Source organism: Culex quinquefasciatus, chromosome 3 (assembly GCF_015732765.1).
Source record: "Culex quinquefasciatus strain JHB chromosome 3, VPISU_Cqui_1.0_pri_paternal, whole genome shotgun sequence".
Classification (NCBI taxonomy): Eukaryota; Metazoa; Arthropoda; class Insecta; order Diptera; family Culicidae; genus Culex; species Culex quinquefasciatus.
The window spans coordinates 107,158,475-107,184,919 of NC_051863.1; the positions used below are offsets into that span (position 1 = coordinate 107,158,475).

Sequence of the window (26,445 nt, forward strand, 5' to 3'; positions counted from 1 at the left end):
AACTTCAACTGTATGTTTCTTTTGAACCCTAGGTTTAAGAAAGTTGGTCCAGAAAATCGGTTGTCATGTATCGGCGAAAAAAACTGAGAAAGATTCACGGTCAGCCATTCGGCGGCTACGATTGTTTTAGGAAACATTGAAATCATTTTGCAGAATGCATTAATTAAAAAAATTATTCATTCCTACACTATATTTTTATCCAGACCCATCATTGACAGTCATTACTTCAAAAGTGAATGACACCATCTACGACCTTAATGCCATGCAAAACAAAATTTTTAAACTTGTCAAAGCATGAAAATTGCTTTTTTAGGTCGAACTAATGGGCTTGGGTACTGGGCAAATTTTAAAATGTATGGACTTTAAAAGGGTCTAGGACTTTGTGCAATTATCACTTTTTCTATTACCAACAATGGCAATTATTGTGTTTCATATTCATATTCAGCTGTATCACAAACAATGGCTGTATTTGCTGCAAAGCCAAATTTTATTATGTGTTTAAATATTATTCAGCGCCCGTATTATTTCTTCACTGTAGAAGGTAAATCAAACCAAAATGTACCCCAAAAGGATTAAAACAACCTTTTCGAGCATCAACATCAATTTACCCTGCCGTAAGTACAAACCATAACATCATTTAAAGTCGATCGTTTTCCACGGTACAGCTGCCACAGACATGGTCGTCGTCATCGTCATTGTCATTTACTCCACAACACCCTACGCTCTGTGTACTTCTGGTTGAGCATAATTTTCTCCTACTCCTACTTGCCTTGCTTCAGTCTTGTTCGGTGCAAAGACAACAACTTTGTTAATGAGATACATGCGTGGGTTTCCACCCTTCCACGTTACATGTAACAGCTCACGGTATGACAAGCCGACCCATGTGAACATTACCACAGTCTAAATTATGTCTGCCATATATAACTTAATTTGCATATACTAACTTGATTTTGCCACTAAAAGCTCCTCGGCAGCAGTATTTCAGCAAGGGCTCCTCGGTGTATTTATCAATTTTCACTTTAGTCTTCCCCAAAACCCGGGACTGGTTCTATATTGGCAGGACGAGAAAACTCCTCAAACCACATCTGCTTCAAACACAGTGACTCTTACCCCATCCACACCACACTTGCGCGTTCCCACTTATGTGTATTTTACTCACTCCAACGGGCAAAATTTTTTCCGACACGTTTTTTCTACCTCAAACTTCGCGCCCGTAAGCTGCTTACGCATACACGATAAGAAGCCGTGTGACCTGTTCGTCTGGAAAACAAAAATGTCGTAGACGTCGACGTCGAACACGGCAAAGATGAGTCGAAAGCTTTTTTTTTGTGTTTTCCTTCTGCTCGTTTTTCCCTCCCGTTTAGACGAAAGAAAAACAAAATTATTATTCTGCTCGTAATTCTCGGTGGCACTTTTAGCCCCGTGGCCACGGTCCCACCCCACCGCTCTCCTTCAGGGCCGACTTTTGGCCACTTTTCACTTCCACCCAATAACGCACAACAATATCTGGTCGCGCTTCATTAGCATAAAGGCACCTTCCGACGCACTTTTCCTTCTTGTGTTTATCCGGGAAAAACTCTAAGGTGGAAAATTGTTTTGTCGATTTCGCAAACTTTCACACCGTGCTATGGTTTATGATGATGCGACCGATGGCACAGTCCACTGGCAGGACCGGGGTGAAGAATTCAATCTTTGCTCCTGCAGCAGTGGCAACCAAAGCACCTCGAACACGGTTTTCCTTTTTATTTCAATTTAGTCGGAATTTTCCTTTTCTCGTTAGGAACAACTTTACAAACCGGGTTGTACATAATTAATTGCAGCGGTGGCAATGTTTCACCTCAAATGAATTCAAATTTGTCTTGCTTTCTTCTTGTTTGAGACGGAGTTTGTATTATGCTTCCACTCATTGGCACGCGATTGTGGTTCAGCGGAACCGTAATTATTTCAGGGTCTTGTTCTTGGCAAGCGTAATTTGGGGGTACCTGGAACAGATGAAATTAATTTAAAGTTAGCTTATTACTGGTTTTTCACTGAAATGATTCAAAGCAGAGCACATGTTGAATGGGTTGAACAGTTTAAGTAAGGGGTTACATACATGTAAAAAAATTGAAAAAATCATATTTCCGATTATTTTTTTAAATTCTTTCTAAAGATTATTTCCAATCATTCCTGAAAGTTTCACGAAGATATTTCGTGATTTAAGTGAGTCAAAGACGATTTAAGTTTAAAGTTTTGCCATGCGCAAAGCGAACCGTCAAACTTTGTGAGCGTTTTTCCCAGAACACCGAGTTGATTTGCGGGTGCCACGGTATCTTGAGATGGGATGGACCAAATTGGCTGAAATTTGGAGGGAGGACTATCAAGACATATTCTGTGTGCATGACGAAGCCCGATTTTGAAATTTAGGTTTTTTTTAAATACAAAAATGAAATACTATTTATTTTCTGTATGAAAAACACAAAAATATTCTTTTTTTTAAATAAACTTTTTGAGAATCAGCCTTCGTCATGCACACGGGACCCATTTAAAAAGTCTTCACCAAAATGTTGAGTCGAATTGGTCAACTCAGTGTTGAGACATCGTGGCACCCATAAGGCTTTCTAGTCAGAAATTTACCAACACATTCAAAGTATGTTTACATGACAGCTGGACGTTTGTTTGCATCAGGTTTCCTATCTCTTTCTAGCAAAAGTTTTTTGTCAGGCGACTTCTAGCTGTTTTTTTTTGACTGACTGCCCGATATGTCAGCTAACATACTTCGCAGGGCTGTGACAGCTACAGCTCGATCATTGTTTGCATCAGGACACTGTGACGAGGAGTTCGTCATTTTTGAATTAATTTATATTTTTTTCACTGGGCCTAGAAAGCCTTATTTTTTGAAACTGCTAACTTAAAACAGCTATATCTCGGCAATGCACAGTGGTCCAGATCGCAAAATTAAGTGGAAAATGGATTTTCCGAAAAATGGTGACGTTTTGGAGCTTTGGTGTCTTCAGAAGAGTTGTTGCAAATGGAAAGGGGCAACTTTTGGTTTGGTTTAAAATTAGGGTGGTTCACGATTAGGGTGATTTTGAAAATCTAACTTTTCAGGAATATTTTTGGGATTTTTTATGTCTTCTAAAAAGTTGTTGGGCTGGTCAATTCAAGCAACTTTGTCGAAGACACCAAAATTTTATCTCGTAATCTACGCCTTCTATGAAAAAATTTATAGAAAGCATCTGAGCAAACCTTCAAAAATCAGTTTTTTGAACGTGGCAATTCAGGGTTAACTTTTAGAGAAAAGTGATATTCGGAGCACTTTTAGAGCTCTACAAAACGAACATTTTCATTTTTTGACATGTCAATTTGGACTTAAGGGTCAAAAGCTACAGCCATTTTAAGGTAAAAAAGATGCAAATTTAAAACTTAAATATCTCAAAATGGCGCAAGCCAAATTTTAAGCACTAGGTTGCATTTGAAAGAGGAGATCTAGCACTACAAACGCTGAAAAAATCTCAGGAGTGTTTTTCTTTAAACTTGAGATATCTTCATTTGAAAAAGTCTAATTTTCAAGGGAAAACCATATGGAACCACCCTAACGAAATTCGAAAATTGTCCAAATATATGTTTTTCCATGCAATTTTGCCCGCTGAATCTGAATCTGCCCTCAGAATTGAGCCAAAATGTCAACAAATCGATTTTTGGTCATGTTTTGGGTTCAAATGATAATTTTACATTGCAATGGTACATCCAAATGTCTTCATATTTATTTTGTTAATAGATGAAAATGTTTATTTTAATTCCCTGAAAACAAATTAAAAAAAATAGTTTGTGCTCATACCAACCCTTGATATTTTTGCCAATTTACATGTATGTAACCCCTTAAGGAAACATTACTTAGTTTTATAGCTTTGTGCTAGCGGAAATACATTTTGCATTTTCATTAAACTGCACAGTTCTAGTAGAAAACACAATTTTGAGGATTTAATTAAACGCCAAAATTCTAATAAGTCACATTTTGTGTCTCTACATGAATCTCAAAATCTCAGAAATAAGACATTTCATGTTTTGATAAATTCTAAAATCTAAAACCTCTGCACGTAATATTTGAACAACCCCTTAGAGCCGGCCGGACAAATATGTTCATTTTCAGAAACTTTTCATCAAAAAATAAAAAAAAATGTTTCCGGTTGAAGATTGAAACAAATAAAAAAGTTTTCTAATTTATTTTTAGTCAAATAAAACCTTCAGATAATCGAATCTGGATTGTATTCATACTTATTAGCAAAACTATAACCAACTAAGAATTAAAAAAAAAAGATCTGATGAGAATGAGTGCCAGTTACATTAAAATCTGCTGGGACAAAATTTAACAAATTTAAAAATCATAAAACAGCAATCATGCTATATAAAGTTTGATTTCTGAGAAATGTCGGTATGTTGTTTTGAAACTCTGCACATCTTACCACATTATCGGTGCACCCTCAGAATACCTGGTAAAATTAATCAAATAATTGAAGTGAGCGAGTGGTTCTACACTTTTCAAAGAATTGAATCAATGATTGCCTAGAGCATGTTGGATTCAATCTCTACCTTTCATTTACACAATTCGATATTAGTGAAGTTGAATTCAGTTAATGCCTCAGTTTCGTCAAGGGATCGTTCATAAACCACGTGGACTTAAATTTGACATTTTCAACCCCCCCGTTATGGGTTTTCTCCATACAAAATTATTTATTTTTTGTATTGGGCACTTTTCAACAAACACCGAGGGGTGCACACATATTGCATGCAATTTTTTGGTTGTATGCAACAGCGACGCCCTGATTCTCCATACCAAATTTGGAGAAACACCTTTCAGTCCTGCCTAAATATTTTTGAAAAAATCAAAGTGCACGTGTTTCTGGGTACACTAAATTTCATGCTTCCCCTCGAGTTGAGCCTGCGTAGAAATGTTCTTGGTCGCTGTTATCCATACAAACTCTGGAGAATAACAGTTCAACCCCCGCAAGAAAAATAGAAAAATAAATTAAATTGCACGTGATTTGACTGACTTTGAAGAAGATTTTATTTTTGAATAATTTTAATTAGAGGGATGTAGCTCCAATGAAGAAGGGTTGAATCATTTCGATTTCATCGCATCTTGGAACGAATTTTAGTGATTCCAGCAATTTTTGGTCCCCCTCCAAGAATTGGATTCAAACTAAAAAGAACCTTTGAAAAGAGCTTCTAAGAATGGCACGTAATTAAAACATGTTTTTTATGTTATCTGAAATAGAAAGCTACATTTATTTTGCTTTCTTCAAGCCAATTGGAAGTTTCAGAAATTTTTCTTCCTTCCAAGAACAAGAACAATCTGAACAATCCTCACCCTGAATCTTTAAATCGTTACCTTAAATTTAAGCAATTTGTGTTTATCTAGTCACGAGATTTCTTTACGCCTTCTTTTGCTTCTATCATCACTTTACATTAAAATTACACTTAATGGTCAAAAACATCGTAAAAAAACCGAATTTCGATATTTTTTACCAAATTCGGTCATTTTCAGTTATCTGAACTGTTCATCAGTGAAAAATTCGGTTAACTTTACCAAATTCAGTAAAAAAATCGAAGTGTGTAGGGATCCCTTCTCAAATCGAATTTTCTACAAGAATCTCATACTTCTACAATTTTGGGCGAGACCTGCGCCACCTGCCTCCACAATCCTGAAACGATGTTTTTCTCAAAACATTTTTGCCGATTTTCCAATACCAATTTCAACGATCTATCGAGACCCTTGAGCCTTAACCGATTAGGCTCAAAATTGGCATAGTTACTTATTTTTGCCTAAAGAATTAAATCAGGGGGTTTCTTTTAACATTTTCCAAACTTTCAGTTTTTCTGAATGTTGACTGATTTTAACGGTACATATCATCCAGAGTCTCAAGGGCAGTTTTTGGGTACTATCGACATAATATTTTATTCAACCTACAATAAGATTTACATGAAACAACATTTTTTTGACTATTTAACAAACAAATTGATGTAGGAATGGGTTCGAAAATAAAAAAATGGAACAATAAGTTGATCTTCGTTTTTTCTTCATCCATCAAATTTATATTTAAAGAGCCAAAAATTAATCTCCCACCATTTCGTGCAGGTAAGCATTTCATTTCAGCATGAAGTGTGCCATTTTACATCATATTTGCATATGTTCCCATATTGCAGCCTTTCCGTTCACTGCTTCCCAAAATTGCGCTGCTGCAATATGCTACACCTGCTGTCAGCACGGAAGCGCGATATTTCAGCACTCTGCCATTGAAGAACTCCACGGGGAATAGGTCACTTGCAGTCGAAATGTGTGCTACTGCTTTTGCCTCTTGTACTATTCCTGGAACGACCAACCCATGTGCAGTGCTGCTATTATGTATCCTTTCTCCCATTCCATCAAAAAAGCAAACGTACCATGCAAAATAGTATTCACATCCGAGTCACTATCACTATCCTGGGCTGGCACGTTGTTCGTTTTGACGACACTCACAGTCTGCCGGCACTGCTGCGGGGATAATAAATCATGGAAAAACAAACTCCCAGCTCAGCTCTCTTCACACAGACTGGCAATTGTTTCCATTCTTCACCACAGCACATACACATGTAACGTAACATGCATTATGTTGCCACCACCCCCAACGGCGGAACGGCCCTCCTTAAACTACTATTGTACAGCATCATGTGTCATCTGCAGGCACCAGGATCGGAACCGCTTTATAGTTTATGCTGACGACCTCCTTCTACTCCTTTCGTGCTTCATCTTGTTTTTCCCGCCTCAGATTTTCCGGCTGGCCAACTTCCACTTGAATTGTATGCAAATGCTTTCACACCAGATTCCACCAACTGACAGCACGGAGAAGTTATCCTTGCCCAACCCGGACACCCTCCGGTGGTAACACTTGGCCAAACCGCACCGTGTAACTTGTACTGACTTGAGCTACACAACTTCCCACTTATACAGTTACGGTTGGTCCTTACTTTGGAACCACCACCAAGCAGCAGCAGCAGCTAATCCTCCGGTTTTAGTGCACACATCCGAGCCCCGCAACGGTTGAACCACGTCTGGTTGGCTCGAAACGCTCGACGAAACTGAACCCACCGATAAATCCTGTCACGGATAGAAGGCACTTTTTCCATCAACATCCTTTTTTTGCTGGTCGTCCTGCTGCTGCTGCTGCTCCTGCTACGGACCGTATCCCACCACCCACCGACGGGGGAGGGACTCCGACAACGACACCCGCAAGGGTGGGTTCTGTAAGTCTGTAACCAGCACACCGGAAAGCATGCCACACACACACACACACACTCACACAAAAAGCCCCCACCGTGTAACCGTGTGAGAGCAAGCTCTATTTACCTAGCCGTCTGATGTGGAAATCACGGAAAACTCCCATTCCCTTTTAACCGGCGCGGACGGACCATGTGGCCGACGAGCTTTCGTGAGCTTTCGGAGCACGCACTCTTCGGGGATATGTACTCCCGCTCTCCGGGCAAAATTCTCACGAATCGACGAAATCAAAGCATGCCGAGAAACGCGGGGCTAGCTTTGCATGCAAGTCACGTTACATCAACAAAGTTGTAAACCGCAAACGAAGAGAGCGTGATCGGTCGCGAAGGGCGAAGGGAGGAATGGGTGTCTGGAAAATTGTTGAGAGAGTGAGAGAAATATTGAGCGAACACGTGGAGGCACGACTCAGCAACAGCCGGCTGTGTTTTGTAGCGAAAGCATGCTTGTGTTGAAGTGAGCGACCGGATGAATGAATATTGTTATGATTTTGCATTCAGATGAGATGAGGTGATGAAGCAATGAATTCTTGAGTGCAGTACACCCTTACCAAAAATCATGACTTATTGAGTTCCAAATCCCACTTTTCATACGGCCCGTGGCTTAATGGCTACGGCTCCCGCCTCATAAGCGGAAGGTTCCGGGTTCGATTCCCGACCGGTCTCCTTGAAATTATTTGACTATAATTGAACTTTGAAAATGAACAAAAAACGCATGGAATCAGGTGGAATTCGAACTCACACCTTTGGATTGGTAATCAGATGCTCTAGTCACTCGGCCACCGAGGGGTTAATAACACCCCTTGAGTGAATTAATCCGTAGTGGTGAAATAATGTCACAAGGTCATTTACTAAATAATACAACAATCCCTCTCCCAACGATTCCCCTACACACACCACACACCATATTCTATAAAAAACTCGAAGTGGTTGGTACGGTATGTCCTCACTTCTTCTTCTTCCCCTGATGATTCCATGAAATGTGGGTTCCGTTCATAGAATCTGTCTCTTGCGGTTAATGCAACGCAGTAGGCCGGGCCGCTTTAGTGAGTGTAATACATTTCGGGGGCTCTCGAAAGTACTGCAATCATTAATAAAGACAAGAAAGAACTCAAGGCGTAATCTAACCATAAGTTCTTCCCGGATGCTTTCTTCGGACTGGCTGCGCTTGTGTTCGATTAGATTAGATTAGATTAGAAAAATCTCTATCCTTAGTTCACTCCAACATAGAGTGATTCCCCCGCGGTTCAGTTTTGTAGGCTCAATATTATCATAATGACATTGGACGAATCGAAGCGATTCAACGTAAATTTACAAGATTTGCTTTAAGACATCTTAGTGAGTGTCCAAATCAAACTTACTTACTTACTTACTTACTTACTCACCTAATTTATGTATTTGTTTGTTTGTTTGTTTGTTTGTTTGTTTGTTTGTTTGTTTGTTTGTTTGTTTGTTTGTTTGTTTGTTTGTTTGTTTGTTTGTTTGTTTGTTTGTTTGTTTGTTTGTTTGTTTGTTTGTTTGTTTGTTTGTTTGTTTGTTTGTTTGTTTGTTTGTTTGTTTGTTTGTTTGTTTGTTTGTTTGTTTGTTTGTTTGTTTGTTTGTTTGTTTGTTTGTTTGTTTGTTTGTTTGTTTGTTTGTTTGTTTGTTTGTTTGTTTGTTTGTTTGTTTGTTTGTTTGTTTGTTTGTTTGTTTGTTTGTTTGTTTGTTTGTTTGTTTGTTTGTTTGTTTGTTTGTTTGTTTGTTTGTTTGTTTGTTTGTTTGTTTGTTTGTTTGTTTGTTTGTTTGTTTGTTTGTTTGTTTGTTTGTTTGTTTGTTTGTTTGTTTGTTTGTTTGTTTGTTTGTTTGTTTGTTTGTTTGTTTGTTTGTTTGTTTGTTTGTTTGTTTGTTTGTTTGTTTGTTTGTTTGTTTGTTTGTTTGTTTGTTTGTTTGTTTGTTTGTTTGTTTGTTTGTTTGTTTGTTTGTTTGTTTGCTTGTTTATTTATTTATTTATTTATTTATTTATGTTAGTATGTTAGTTTAAGTTTGATTGCAAACATCCTGTACGTCATTCGGATTGTGAAATCTGTTGATAATAAAATTGAAAATAAATTCAAAAAAAGTTACTTTGGACCCCCGACGCAATATTTCGACTGACCCCGCAAAATGTTGGAAAAGAGCCCTTCTGTCATAGTGCCAAATATCAAACCTGCCGAAATTTTTGCCTCAATTTAACCTAGGTAACACACTGTGGGAAATTTTCAATGCTCGAACTTAGAGAAAAAATAACCAATTTCAATATATCCAATTGCATTATGAATCTTTGTTAAGGATGTGCATCTTCAACCATTACAAATAATTATTCATATACTAATATACTAATATTATGTTGTTCGGTGAACAATAAATGACGATAAGGATGATTGTTTAGTATAATCAAAGAAGTCTTTCCTATGTCATCATTGATCGGAAGGCACGACGTTGTGTGAATTATTGTAATAAAATATCAAATGATGTTAAAGTGTTCAAAGTAAAATAACTGTAAAAAAATCTTTTCTATATCATCGTTGATCGAAAGGCATGCTGACGGTTAAAGTCGTCTGAGAAATCATGGTGCAAAATTACATTTATTTAGTATTTAAATATCTGTGCGCGAGTATTTGGTGTGCTAATTAGAAAGACCTTCCCATAGCATCGTAGCTAGAGGTGGTTGGCGACGGGCTTGTTATGGAAGTCCTCCCCATATCATCGTAGCTCGGGAGGCATCGACAAAAAAACAATACCTTATCCTACTAACCCAAAACAATTTTAATCCCGTGATGCGTGAAGGAGACGCTGTTTATTCAACGGTCTCAAGCGGAGTCAACAGGCATATAGCGAAATACTGTGTGCTTGATGAGTCTGCAACTTCAACAATCGGACTAACATTCCTCCCTTTTAATGAACTGCAGGATTCTTTAGAGGGCGCCGGAATTGACTAATAAAGAAGGGATCTTCAGTGACTAAACAGTGAACGATGGCTAGCTTCAGCTGATCTGTCAATGACGGAGTAGCAGCTCAGTCAACCATACTCATGCTCATGCTATTCCACTGGTCTATACGGCTTGAGTAAAATTTACATAAAAAATACTCAATTTCATAATATCAAATTTCTTTCCAAGAAAAAATACCTTTATTGTGTAAATAATACAGTACATTAAAATTGCGATTGAAATTGTTCATTTTCTCTGAACACGTCGAGCAGCATGGTGGTGTAGGGTCCTTGCGGCTTGAAACAGATCTTCTTCATAAGTTAACAATCTTGGCATCGTAATAATAGCCAGAAACCAGCAACTTGTGGAAGGATCGAAATGTTGATGTTTAACATCCTCAAACACACACACACACTCATACGCAATTGACCAACTCGTAAAGGGCTCACCAGAGATGAGCGATGAATAAACCACATAAACCTATTAGAACGGAGGTTGTGCTAGATAATATAAGCAATGTTTCGTCTTGTGGGTTTTGATGAGAAGGTCTTGATTTGAATATACATCAATTTGCCATTTCCGCTTCATTTTCGATGATTGCGTCAACCAGACGATTTAATGAGACGGAGCGATTCTGGATCAACATTTGCATAGGACGCATAAGCATTTTGACAACTGAGAATATTTTGCACTTTCCCAGGCAATAAGCAAACATTTTTCAAAACCAGTAGATGATGCTTCAGAATTTTAAAACTATTTATCAGATGTGGGGTTTTTGTAGAGCCGTAATATTCCTATAATTGGTCGCAGTGGTATTGAGGCTCTCGAAAAAAATTTGGGTCAAACAAGCATGCTAAAATCGGAATTGCAAATGTTATTCAACGATGAAAAGTCGCATGAAATTAAAAAGAAATTTTGGACGATAAAAAAATTATAATTGATTATCTGTTATTAAATTACAAATAATTATTAACTTATTATATTTGCCATCAAATTTAAACAGCTGAAATGTTGTGAGATGCATAAAACGCACAAATACAAATCCCTTTCCATGTAGTTGAAGCATCATCTACTGGTTTTGAAGAAATCTGGCAAAGAAAACTCATCTTCTTTTCAACAGGCCACCAAACAAACAATCCAGCTCCATCCTCACGGTTCACGGTTTGAGCGCGACGATGTGGCCTCAAGAAAGACACACAACAACTATTTGATTAACTGTTTGAGTCTTTTATTTATGTTGGCTGCTCAAATTCCAACGTTTCCACCCCCATTATGTCGAGAAAACTGCTGTGTTTGATTCATTCAGAGAAGCAACAGCATAACTAGGGTTATGTTTAATGAGCAAAACAGATCCAAAAGTAGAGCAATGTTTTTGTTTTTGTATTTGAAACTGAAAAACAACCATTATTTTCAAAAGGAATATTGAACAAAGATAAATGAAAGTTTTTCTTTTAAACTAAAAACAGGTCAGCGTAAGACCATTTCGATTCTTATGCTAATGTTTCGTCTTCGAACTCATTTGCAGTCAACAAAACAAGGTCAACTTTATTTATTTCCCAAACTCTATTTGAACAGAGTCTCGTTTGCACTTCTAGCAACAGATTTTTTTCACTTAAATTGACACCAGGTTAGACTGACAGTCAGGTGAGGAATATCGAAACAAATGTATTTGCATAGAAATTGAAGTTTATGCGTTGTTGGCAGAAGTGATAGTAGATCGAATAATTAGTATTGTTTTTTTCTGCTTTCGACTCGGATTAGGATCCCATAATTAACTATTGGATTGAATGATGTTTAGACAACAAGTTTAAAGTAACAAAATCAACCAGGAAAGAAATTCCACATTGTCACAAAGAGTAAATTATGAATCGTTTAATCACGCACTCTTTTATGAGTTTTGAAAATGTTTGTTACACAGCGAACAAATTAGATTGTCAACACATTGCCGTAATCAAACATGTTTTTGTACCACTTCCAAACTCCAAATTAGGCATCAGGTGTTGGTTCAACAAGCAACCAATTTGGTTGATGATTTGAGCACTTGAAAAATGCCAGTATGTAAACAGTTTTACGGTGCTTGTTTGAAAATTTAATAACGCTGTTCAATCACTGCCAGTGGCAACATTTTCTTTCCCTCACCTGCACTGCCAACCGTGGCGAGCCGAACCGCGAGATCCCGAGGGGCGCATTGATGGTTTTTTAATTCGTGCTTTTAATGGAGTTCCAAAAAGTTCGATATTTGACGAATCGTTGGCAGTTTCGGTGCAGGCCGTGTGGTGATTGAAAAAATTGCACGAACTGGTAATTAAAAACTTTTGATGTCCTCGACAAAGCTTTAAGAATGGTTATATGATGATTTTCTTTGATTTCACATTTTAATATTCTTTAGGTTTTGATAAATTGGCAATAATAATAAAGATGAAAAAAACGAAGTTGACTTTATAGCTGTCGGCCACCATTGCTAGTATCAACCACTAGTGTCTTCCTTTTTATCTACAAGGACTTCGCCGCCCTGGGCTCCTAAGTGTATGAAAGTATGGCACGGAGCGACGGCGCCGAATACCCATATTTACACAAAGAATTTTAGAGCGCCCGCCGCGGGATTCGAACCGGCGACCTCTGGATTGTAAGTCCAGTGCGCGGTCCGATTGATCCACACGGGCGGGACTAATAAAGATGATACCACAGTTAAAATAGGATCGAATCAATTCAATGATAGATATGAACGAACTTTTTTATCTTTGAAAACCGATGAGGTGTCGGATGTGAATTTGTGGCCAATTAACTTTAAAATAGCGGAATTAATCAAAAAGCAATTAATATTTTCAAATTCCCAATCATTATAACCACGGAGAACCATTAAACGATAACCAGAGATAAATGAGCATCAGCAATTGGAAAGTAATGGCTTTTCAAAATACCGCGATGGATTACAAACATCTTTTTCCCACAAATGATTCTTGAGTGAGTAATCCAAATTAAGTTGAAATTCAATTATCTTTTATCAAAAGATTTTCCCATTTTATTGACTAATGGAAAACAAACAATCGTGTTAGAAAAGCACCACTTGTTCCAAATGAAACCATTTGCGTGGTGATAAGTAAATTCTAAGCACTGCATTTCTGGGTTTTGATTCTCACTACCTATGAGTTGTGTTGCTCTCTTGCACATTGTTGTTGGCAATGGTTGGGTGAAACTCTGCTAGCTTCTTAGCTAACATTCCCGTTGTCTTCGTCTTTATCATATTTTTTTAATATTGGATAAGGACCTTTATCGAACTTGAAGTACCATGCGTCTCAACAAAAATATAACATTTTGCTGGATGCGCATGGTGCTTTAAGTTTGATTAAGGGTTCTGTTTTCCAAAGTCCAAAACATTTCTAAAGTAAAATGTCAGGAGAATCAATTGACGACCCAGAAACATCTACGAACTAACTTAAGTAAGCAAGCAATTTGTGCATGTTCCGGAACTCCAGTGAATGATTGGGTTGGAAGGTCCAGTCATTTTGGCATGATGCATGCCAAACTTCATTTTTCAAACGCTTTTGATCGGGATAGTGTCGAGGGCTTCTTCAAGTGTCCAAATTTACAAAGCGGAATTTTATGTTTTCACAGGTGCTAAAAACAACAGCGTATCGTGCACCAAACTCAGTCTTAAGTACCGGCTCATGCGTCAATGCCTCCGGGTGAAAATCTGTTGGATAGGACATCAGATTTGCTTTTCTTTCTCAACTTTTGACCAGATTATATTTCAGCTGTGTCAATAAAGTTTATCATTTCGACGAGTTTGTTGGCTGGTCTGTACCTTCTCGGATATCCTATGGCTAAGACGTTTGCAGAGCCTTCTTTGAAGCCGTAGCTAATATCCAACACTTGAAAAGTTTCAAGCAAGAGGATTTATTAACAGTCTTAGTTAAAAGCTTAGCGGAGCACACGCAAATATTCAACATCTTGCTGTGAGTTTGGATTTCATCAGAATTGTAGCTATTGTGTGAATATTTCCAAAAAGATGTCAAGAGCAGGCAGAAAGGTATCAATATTTCATTAAACGCCCGAAGTCACAATACAAAAGTACATTTTTCCAAGTTGCACTACAACTTGAAGAGAAGAAAACAGTTTTAAGCCGTTATGGTTGCAAAAGTCATATTGAATTTCAATGCGATAATTTTGGTTGAAAAGACTTGCAAATCACATCCATGTAATAAATCGCCAGAGTTGAGGGGTTCAGTGCATCACTCAATCCAAATACATGAAAAGTTTCAGTCTCCATAGCTGTGCTTGTATGTACCTACGCTCTTTTCTCGGCACCGAGTGTTGGAAAACAAAATTGAAAACAAAAAACTCATAGCCCACAAAGCGCAAAAAGTAAAAGTCTTTCGAGATCCGAACGATGAAAATAACTTTTCCCTTCACGATATGCCATTCAAGCTGAACTCCTTATTGGATCATAAGGAAGGGAAAAATGTCCGGAACTTTTGCTCTGCATTGAACTTGACTGATGAAGAAAAATTAATGCGATCGGTGGAATGCCTCACTTATTTTTTTTTTGCCTTTCTGCTGGATTGTTTTTCCTTCAGCAGTACAAAAACAAAGGCTAGCTTTTCCAGCTTTACACTTAGCTCCAATCTGTACAGTTAATGGAATTTGGGTTTTGATACAAATGGGTGATGTTTAAGAATCTGTCAGTTCTGGATCTGACTTCTGGAATGTTGCATAGAATGTTATTCTGCAAAACAATTCCCCCGTCAATTTGACCAAACAATTTTTGGTACCCCATTTTGGTTGACGTCATGCTAATGAAATAAACAACAACAACATTATCAGGTTCACTATTAGGTTTCACGCCGACTCGATTTGGAGGTTAGAAAGAGTGCACTGTTTACATGGGCTTAGGGCTTAGGACAGTTCAATGCGGTCATCGATTCTATTCAGGGAAATTCGTCGACAATCGACGAAGACCATGTAAACAGTGCACACGAGCTGTCAAATGACGTCACGGCGTAAAATCTAATAGTGCTTTTATTTTGTTCGTCACCACCTTATTTTTTCCACCCTCACAGATAAACGTGATAGCGCATGGTTGCGTAAGGTGATTCCGTACCCGAAATTTACAATTTTATTTGTTGGCAGAAAATATTTAACAATTCACAAGCCTGTTTTCTTTGTATAAACCCCTGCTCATAAAGTGTGCAAAAATCAATGCTAAATGCTTTTACGTCTTAATGAGATGTTTACGATTCATTTCATTCCATGTTCTTAGGATGTTTTTGTGTCTTGATTGTGAACATTTCTTGGGAACGATTTCGTGTATTCATGTCCTGACTAGTCAATAAGTAGTATATTCACTAGGGTGGGTACGGATTTTCAAAAGTTCTCAGATCAAGTTCTGGTGTGGTTCCCCTTGTAGGGCATACCCATAGGGACTCTCAGGCCAAATTTCAGCTCATTTGGTTGAAAACTGGCTTGTCTCAAGCGAGTTCAAGTTTACATGGGATTTACTATGGGAAATTTTGAATTTTCGTTCATTCGCTCCTACAGGCCTGGGGGAAACATGTAGAAACTTCTAGGATGGCCAGAAATGAGCGGAATCGTCTGGAGATCAATTTTCCCTAAGAGACCAGGTCGATTCGGTCAACCCCCATCGAGCTCAACGGCAATACATCCGGGGGTTTCGGAACCAACGGTTTTCCCCAGAAAAGCAACAAATTTTCCTTAGCATGCTATGAATGCTTGATGAACACCGCGACGCCACATGTCAAACAGCTACCACGTGATTGTAAAATTTGCACCATAACTTTTTTTTTCTCATTTGGAGGTTTAGAATACAGCTAAATAGCATCAGGATCACCATAAATTTTAATTCTATGGTTCAAAAAGTAATAAAAACTAATTTTTTATAGGCGATGCTAGTCCACGTGGTAGCTGTTTGACATGTGGCGTCGCGGTGTTCATCAAGCATTCATAGCATGCTAAGGAAAATTTGTTGCTTTTCTGGGGAAAACCGTTGGTTCCGAAACCCCCGGATGTATTGCCGTTGAGCTCGATGGGGGTTGACCGAATCGACCTGGTCTCTTAGGGAAAATTGATCTCCAGACGATTCCGCTCATTTCTGGCCATCCTAGAAGTTTCTACATGTTTCCCCCAGGCCTGTAGGAGCGAATGAACGAAAATTCAAAATTTCCCATAGTAAATCCCATGTAAACTTGAACTCGCTTTAGACAAGCCAGTTTTCAACCAAATGAGCTGAAATTTGGCCTGAGAGTCCCTATGGGTATGCCCTACAAGGGGAACCACACCAGAACTTGATCTGAGAACTTTTGAAAATCCGTACCCACCCTAATATTCACACTCTTACCAACATCAAGCCATTTCGCCCACTTAACATAGCAAAAATAAACCTGAACATGACATCTGCCCAGTGAACCTCTTGTTAATTACTTTACCCAGTCCAAAGTGACCCCAAGATGATTGGAGTAGCGCCTACGACATTTTACCTGAAACGTTTTGATTGACCAACGACCACGCTGAAGGGTAAAGAACCTTTTCCCATTTTAAGGGTCCATTCCGCATGAATAATACAATGCAATAAAATTTTCAACATTCACCACAATCACGGAGAGTGCTAATTTTATCTCACACGTCAATTAATTTCCTAATGGCAATTTTGCTTCCGGCATGTTAATTTTGCGAGCAAAAATCCTGTGATTCGTATTGCCTTTTCTTTACTATCAAATTCAATTAAGCGCCTATCAACTTATTTATTCCACAAAATGTGATTCTGGCCGAAAATTGTATTGAATCGTTGTCCTCTACTTATTATAAAGATAGCTTTTTTCTGAAATTCGCTCAAAACTTTATCAAGAAACCTGAGGCAACCAAGATGATTCCATACTGATCGAACCAGAAACTTAAAACGTTATCTATTGGCAGAAAATTCACTAGAATTAAATTTTGTCAATTGTAGCATGCTTAGGTAGCACACCCCTTGACGAAACAATTTCAAAAATGTCGAGTTGTGTTATAATCCGAACCAACTAATGAATTGTTGAATTCATGGAGAAAAGGAAATAATTACCATCACTACTACTACATCAGAAATATGTTCAACTTATAGAAGATGGAACGCTACGATTCATTCCAAGCTTATAAATATGGAAGGATGTTGCCACTCACTATTATGCAAATGATTCGGATGACATGCTCCTTCGGTTATGCCAATCCATTGGTCATCCTATAAATTAGATGAAAGCTTTTCAAACTCGAAATATGCAAAAACATGGTATGAGAAAATGTATGGAATTAACAATGTATACAGAACCGGTCAAAGTGTATGATTGCAATAAACCACATCCAATATTGAAGTGCTTTGGATGTTGGCAGAAATCCGACACAACTCCATCATTTCCCGTGGTCGTCATTCAAACACAATCTGCTCGAATATGATTTTCTATGCCGAAGTCAAGAGTACAAATGGCAGAAGTAATGCCGATAAGAGCCATCGTCGTATGAATAAATTTGCATGCACAATCTTTCCCTTGATCTTTCCCTTTTTCGAACAATTTCATGGGAGAGACCAGCCAGCGCCATTCAGTGGATTTACTTCACACACAAAATGCAATTGATGTGTGAAATATTCTTGTGTAGTTGACGATCTACCAAAGCTTGTCTTGGCATGTCTTCAAAAATTGAAAATGTACTTATCAGTTAATTTGCTAAAGTTTGGTACAATCAACTCTTATATTTAGCATTTTATCCTGCAAATTGTAGTTTTAGTAATAGAATCAACAGCACTATGGTACCTGATCATACAAGTGTAATTTATTCTTCCCAACCTTGCAAAATCTAAAATCCTGAATATTATCCTATAACCACACTCCCAACGACAAATCGACGCTGTCGTGGTATCTTGTCGAACGTCGCTTTTTTACGTTCCGAGAAAAACGCGTTTTAAAGTTTGACCTTGAATAAACAAAAACGAGAGCACGCAATGTAAACAATAACAAACTCGTTTTGTTTGGTTGACCATTCTGTGCATTGCCCCGAAATTTGGTTGAATTTGGTTGCCGGAGTCTCAAAATATAATTGACATTTTTACGGTAGCCGAGCTCGTACCTGTGTCAAACAGCCCGGGAGCATCTTTACAGCTCTCATACAAACTGAGCGTACCCCTTTTTATGGGTCCAGTTTTTGCCTTGTTTTGGTTTAAAGCGACAAAATAAACAGTCTGGAATCATTTTCTTAAAAAAAAATGTTTAGAGATAAGCCACGTTCAAATATGAGTCTAGAGCAGTTGAAATGAGCTTGCCGCAAAAAAGAAAAGTTTCCCATGCAAATTTTGAGTTACATATTTAATGGACGGACTCCGACGAGGCCCACTCACCATCTGTCGGTGAATACGCGCAACTCACGAGAACTGTCATCTTAGGGTGTCAAACGCATTCTGACCTGAAATCCCTTTGGCCAGTTGTCGCACTTACATCGATTTTCAGGGTGTGTCAAGCAGGGCTGTGGAGTCGGAGTCGGAGTCGGAGTAGGAGTCGGTGGAGTCGGGTCTTTTTGGGGACCTGGAGTCGGAGTCGGAGTCGTCAAAACTCGAACAGCTGGAGTCGGAGTCGGAGCCGGAGTCGGCTAAATTTTAAGAGCTGGAGTCGGAGTCGGAGTCGGAGCCGAAGATTTCTGATAACCCGGAGTCGGAGCCGGAGTTATCTTAAATTTAACAAAAAATATGTTTTTTTATTGTTCAGTATTTCCTATAGAACAGCTAAATTTACAAAACATCTTATATTTTTAATTGATTTATCAGATGACATTATGTTTTTGAAACTTTTTATTGTGATTGAAAAGCTCTAATTGTGTTATTACACTATAATCACTAAATGATAACCTCTTACCCAAGTATGTAGTATCATAATTTAAAAAATAATAAAAAATATTAGTTATGTAGTCAGTTCTTGAATGCTTCCTTTTGCCTATATTTATGTGCCCTTTCAATTCAAATTTGACCAAATTTCATCCAATTATTTCTGAAAAAAGTACACTCACAGTCATCTTTTACCCCGATAGCATATGTCTTGGAAGTTTTAAGTTAAATCATTTTTGAGGAAAAAATTACGAGGTACATAAAAAGATTAAAAATAGTAATCAAAAATAGTAATTAAATCGAAAAAAGTCATTGACAGTTTAACTTTTGTAACAAATAATCAACGATAATAACAATCTCTTACTTGGAACTCAACATGCGCATTTTGTTTATAACTGAGTACAAGAAAATCAAAGTGTTGCATTTAAAATAATTGAAACTAACAAAAAAAAAAGCAAAACAAATTGCAACAAATTTTGAAATAATCATTGATTGTTGATTTTGTTGTTGATTTAAGGTAAACTATTTTGATATAGTTGCAAATTATCGTTGAACAAATCTCAAGAATTCAGTACAAAAATGAACTAATAAAAAAATGTGTAGAACAAAATATAGGATTTTAATTAATTTTTCAAATATTATTTAAAAAAAAAACAAATTCAAAATAATATCAACTGGTACGAATTTTCTCATACTGTTTGTCCCACGCCAATATGACGGAAGGTGATAATCATTGCATATCAATGTACCTGAAAAAATAAAATATTTGTGACCTAGAAAATATTTTACTTGTGGATATTTGTTTTTTATTATACTTTAAGGGTTTTTCATAAATTTTGATGGAGGCGCAAGATCATTCATAAAGAAGAAGATGAAAATAAAGGTGAAGATTCACGAAGTATCGTGCGCTTCCTTTTTGAAGTATTTAAAATTTTAAAATTAAAATAAATTAAAAAATTTTAGGGTAAAATAATTTGCATGTCACAGATATTTGAAAAGGACATCTTAAGCGTCCTTTCCATGAAGAAATGATACATTGATACATTGATTTGCAATAATAATCAACTTCAGCCATGGCGTGATGTCCATGTACGTCTTAAAAAAAACAAAAAAATGTTACGTTTAAAATTGTCATTTAAAAACAAGGTGCCTGTCACTGTGCTTCTTACAAATGTCAGCCTGAAAGTGAGCAAATTGAATTGATTCAATAGATCATTAAGGCCAAGTTTCTTCTAGTTATTCATTAAAAAATAACAATTAAATATTTAAATTTATTAGATTGAAAAAAATATTTTCAAATTTGAGGTTAAGCAAATAAATCCAAATTTTCTTACAAAACTGTTCTTCTCAAAATGCCTCTAAAACTGAAGAATTTTTTTGATTTCTGTTTCCATAACGTATAAAACTTGTAATCTAGAAACTTTTTTTCCGTTTATTTACTTTACTTTACTTTTACTTAACTTATTTTTTTTGAGAAAAACATGACGCTTAGAGAGTATTTAAATAATCCTATTTAACAATGTTTCAAAAATAATTAACTAATAATAGTTAACTAACTTTTGAAACATTTAAAAATATGTGGAGTCGGAGTCGGAGTCGGAGCCAACCATTTGTTGAAAGCTGGAGTCGGAGTCGGAGTCGGCTAGAGTTGGTAGGCCGGAGTCGGAGTCGGAGTCGGAGCCAACCATTTGTTGAAAGCCGGAGCCGGAGTCGGAGTCGGAGTCAGCTAATTTGAGAAAGCCGGAGTCGGAGTCGGAGTCGGAGTCGTTTGAAATATGACCCGACTCCGCAGCCCTGGTGTCAAGATAGCACGACAAGATTGAAACTTCTTTCATATGTTAAGTGACAAAAATGCACGGAGTTTTTTCGGTTTTTATGAAATATCTCAGGATTGAAATCCAATTTTGGGGATCTGTAGAGGTCAAAAGGGAGCCATCGGGAACTGCACAAAATGGCGTTCTTAACTCAATCTGGCCAAAAAAGCACGTACGACAAGTTAGCACGACGGCGACGAAATGCAAATATCTTAACCGCCTAGCTCGTGTCTTGTGGTGTAGGCCATGACCACTGATAGATGCGACAAATGCAGAATGTTTAAATTCAATTTCACTACACCAACATTGCTACGCTGAGACCAACAGAAACTCACACGATTAAACATCATTCCATTCACTTGGAAACAAAGAGCCGCCAGTATTCTGGATGGATGTTATCTCCGGAAGAATGTTGCAAACCAAGTTTCTCGAAGTATTTTGGGATGAACGATAGATTGACAACATATACTGCAAGTTCACTAAATTTCTTGATTTTTTTTTCGAGCTTGAATCTGTGTTATACATTATTTTGGAAATGGTCAAACAATTTCCGAGAATTGACAGTCCATTTCAAATTAGTGAAGCATGAGATATTCTATTTTGTGCGATCCCTAACTAATTTTCCCTCAGGCAGACTTGTTTTACAAGAGACTGAATAAGAGAGAAGACTCCACCCACAACTTCCTGATTGATTGACACGTGTACAACACATTTCACTTTGCAATGCAACAGGAGCACTTCCTGCTGTGAAACGACTGGTTTACTACACTTTGCATACAATCGAGTTGCTTGTTCAGCATCAACATTGACTGCATTATCTTCGTGTCAGAATTTTATATCGACATGTCAACAACATTGAGGAAAAACAATATAAAGCACTTTGTGTTTTTAATAGTTTTTTCACAATTTTTTTATCAGTTATATTTTTTGATTTCATATAATTATGTATGGGCCTTTTCAAATGTTATTTTCAAGATGCTTTCATTTTTTGTCATTAGAAATCGGTGATCGTGATCAAGTGATCATCACTTAAAATCTTAACACTATTTTGGTGATGTAAATAAAATCTTGTTTATCTCATTTGATTTTATTTTCCGTAGGCATCTAAGCAACCATTGGTCCAATCTTTAATGTTTAGAAGCAGATTTATATTTTCAGAGATGATCAAGCTTGGTAATGACTTTTATACTGCCGCTCTAATCTAGTCCGTCCTATATGTAAAAACAGCAAGCCGAGCAAAACGCAATTTTATTTGTTTTTCTGATTGTTCACATGATTTAGAACCAAACTCAAAATTGACGAAATTACAAATGGGATGGGCTTGATTTGAGCGGCAGTATAGTTCAAAGGAGAACCCGTTCTCAGCTGTTAAAATTGTATGAAAACTTTTATGGACAAACTGATTATGCAAAATAATTTCTTGTTCATAGAAAAAGTGCAGACCAAGTATCGTCCGAATAAAAAAAAATCCAAAGAATCTGCTCATTTTTTGAGAACAGATGACAGCTGGTTCGATACCGTTGCCAAAGCATTTATCCATTCAATTTGTCTGAGCTGGTTTTGTTTCGCGGAGGATGGAAAATGTTTATTACTTTTGCGGTCACATTTTAGGCTAATAAATTATTGTAAATATGTTTCACTTTCCACACCAGCAGATTTGCTACTTTGGATGCAATTCTCTTTCGGTTTATTACGCTTCGTCATCAAAATCTAATAAACTTCGAAGCCAGAAAAGTAACTAGCAATGAAGTGACGCTTATCATTTAGTGAGATTTGAGAACGCTTCTTGAATTATTTTAAAAGCCTGTCAAACCTAAAGTTTTTCAGTTGAAAGCTGGTACGCAAGGAAAAGCTCACCAAAATTGAAAGGCGGAATGGCTGCAATCCCTTCAAATTTTCGCAACAAATTTACGCTCAGTCCACCGGGATCCGAGTTTCGTGTTCCGTGTCGAACTGTCCGACGCGTTCTTCCGACGTCCGAACGTGAACCATCCGCTTGAAGTGTGCTATTGGGCTGCATTTAGGATGATTGCCATCACGCTTAATAATAAAGCAGCAATCATGCGGTTAATCTCGACGGTTTTCGCGCTCAAAACGTGCCCAGGTTGAAATGCCGTCTGTTCTACCAGGGAGAATTTAGATGGAGTGGTGAAATTTTAATGCCGCCATCACAATAACGGGAAACTGCGCGCCGCCCTGGTATGTGCATAATTTCTTGAGCGGCTGCTGTGGGCGCCTGAAGGCAAATCGGAAACTTTTGCACCATCGTATTTCGTGCTTGAAAAAGCTAGAATGTTGTGGTTAGTTTGAGCTTTGAAAGTTGAAAATGTTGAGTAAAGTATCGACATCAAATCAACGTCACCACGACCGTGTCCTCGTGCAAAATAATTATCCGAGACCAATTCTTGCAAACATAATATTATAATAACTGGAACAGTTTTTTATCACGACCTAATCATGAAAAACACAAAAAAAAATAAAATCAATTCACCCACTTTTCTTGTTTAGTCTATTAGTTGTATCATTATCAACTATTCCAATGAAACTCCGTGTGTTAACATAACATTCATAATTAAATGATCTTCAAGAGCACACTCTTTAATTAGGTCCTCTCCAATGGTTCCTTGAACAGACAAGTGAACAAATTATTGTTAATAAACCTCATGGAAAAAATAGTTGAAGGGAAAAAAACAGCATTGAATAACATAAATTGAGATTCATGTTATTAGTAAGCTCTTAACAGACAGTCACTGGAAAAAGATTCTAAAAAATCTAAATCAAATTATTCGCTCTACAGCATAGGGGGATGGCGTCGCTATTTTTAGACCACATTTTCCACTTTTTCTCATCGAAACCGACTACTTCATCGACTTCATTTTGCTGGGCGAGATAGGACGCCGTCGATTTTTAAACGATGACTCAGCACAAGAGTGGAACTCTTGCACTTAGAAAAACCAGATGGCAGCACGATGTAACGCCACATCCCTATTGCCTTGGCGTTCTCGATTGCGAGATTCCTACTCGAAACTAGGTGTCCGAAGGCTTGATTGTTGAGGCTATTGCAAACCTACCTCTTTTTACACCTAAGCTTCCATCCACCCCGGGATTCGAACTGACGACCTTTGGATTGTTAGTCCAACTGCCTACCAGCGACTCTACCGAGACAGGACCCAGGGAGACGACTCCTACACCTGGACAGAGCTAACGCCCTAACCTCTTGGTTAGTCCGGGGCCAACATTTACTTCCCCATCCGACGGAAGGCGTGATCAGACAAATCTCGTCTCGAAAATTGCCACCGGGACCTTCTGAGATCGAACCCAGGCCGACTGAGAAAAAGATTCATTTAGAACAAAAAAGTACAGTCATAACACCTTCCACTTTGAAGAAAGTTCCAGGAAAATCGCATTGACTTTCGAGTCACTCTTCTCACTCTTCTTTTTTTTTAAACTTTCTTCCTTGACCATGGTCAGCATCTGCACACTGAACTGAACACTGAATTTGTCATCAGTTCTGTTCACTCTTTTACGCCAGGAAGTATCAACTAGAAAAAAGCGCTCTATCAATTACTCCGTCATGCAATAAAAAGTAAGGAACCGGAGAGGGGAAGGAAGCTTTCGCAATCACTGAAATATATTTCCAATCGAGATTAATTCGATTTTTTTGCATTACGCTCTTCCTGTATTCATTAGGCTTAATAAGTTAATAAAAAAAACTCAATAAGATAAATTGGCCACTGTTGTAATAGATGAACTTCTTTCAATAACGAAAACGTCTGCAGCTTTCTTTGTATCCCAAAATAATGATAACGATCTCTCGCACATTTGAAGCAAGGATAATTATCAAAAGAAATTACAACTTAGTCTCCAATGATCCTGTGATACAAATTAGAGCTTGTTCATCAGCCAACCCCAGAAACAAATTTCTAACCTCATTTATCAGCCTCGGGCCACAAAACCTGGCCGACAGTCAATCTTAGGACTTACATAAAGAACCAAAAGGCGGTGCCCCCGGGGGACTGCCGATAAATCGACGTCGACGGCACTCAATGTCGACAGATGAAATCGAAGAAAAAAATATAACGGTGTATCGAAACCAATTACCTATTCCAAGGGCAAATGTGACCCAAACTGTCTAGATTCTGCTGGTTTTGGCGAAAAATTTGGTCACCCCGGGTCACCATTTCATTTGAGTCTTTTTGTCAGAAATCACATTAATGCTGTGAAATAGGCCATATAAGCAGCCAAAAATTAGAGATAGATGGTTGTGCAATATTTGAAGAAAAATAGAACGCAACACACTTAGCAAAGCCATTGTTTGTGTAAAAATATTAATCCATTGCTCTGCTCCTGATTTTTTTTTTTTTTGCTGTAACAATCTTTTGGTTCTGTGACTGGAGATAAAATGCAATCTTAGGTAATCATTTTTCAGCAAACAATTAATATCTGTCTGCAAAAACAGCAAAATGAGAGGCAAGTTTGTCCATAACATAAGGCTACGTGTTAAGTTTTCAAGAAAAAAAAACTGGATTCCCCCCTGATTACTAGAACAAAGAACTGAATGTTTTAGGCTCTTCAGAAAGTGTGAACGATTTTGAAGCAAACTGCATCAACAAGTTGAGTTGATTGACATGCCTGCAATAAAAATGCACAACAGTGAAGAGCTTTCAGCGAGTGCTTTTTTAAGCAAAAAGAAATCGAGACAAGATCAAAGAGTATGTTACTTCCGTTTCGCTGGAAATGTCTCAAGATGGAAAGTTCATCAGACATTATTCGGTGACAAACAATTATATTTGAGCATTCCATTTGAGAGGCTCATAAGAATGAATAATTTCTCCCTCATTGAATCTGCTGAGAGGTGCTGTCGGAATAATTCAAATTAGATGTCATCAACGCATGAATAAATTTAATTGCTGTTAAATCAACAGAACAATTATTATTAACATTCAACCAAGCGAAAAATATTAAATTAGTTTGAGGCTTGAAAGATTCTTCTCTTTCATGTTTGACAGTTTCATAACAGAAAGTAAAAAAAAATGTGCAGCAGGGCGACATCCCTAAAGTACGTCACGCTCTAGGGGGGAGGGAGGTTTTCGCAAGCGTAACAAAGTGTGGCAAGGGGGGAGGGAGATCCTTGTGACCGTGACGTCACGCTAGATTATTTCTTGAATATTGAAAAATCACATTCAAAATATTTATATGTTGTTGTTTCATAATTTAACTTATTCAATGAACCCCGATGGTTTAACACCCATTGTTCACGGAGAAAAAAGAGTTCTCAAAATCGTGAACAAGCGTTCATGAAAATGGGAACCACGAACAAAGTGTTCAAATTTCATGGTACGTTTTTCAAAATTGTACCATGGGATTTGAACACTTTGTTCGAGGTTCCCATTTTCATGAACGCTTGTTCACGAATTTGGGAACTCTTTTTTCCCCGTGTTGTCAAACGAACGGGGTCACTTTTAGTTTGACACCCTCTTTACATAAAGCTCACACTTACCACCATACGTTTGGTTTGATTGTAGGTTAA

At 37.6% G+C, this 26,445-nt stretch overlaps 1 protein-coding gene across 1 annotated transcript in view; it reads right to left on the reverse strand.

The window, feature by feature from the left end:
- The window catches only part of LOC6030808, a 219,733-nt gene extending 212,643 nt beyond the window's left edge, over window positions 1-7,090 (reverse strand). The window contains 2 exon segments of the mRNA XM_038260053.1: window positions 945-1,982; window positions 6,988-7,090. The gene's annotated coding sequence lies outside the window, so the exon portion shown is untranslated.
- Between the last annotated feature and the right edge of the window lie 19,355 nt (window positions 7,091-26,445).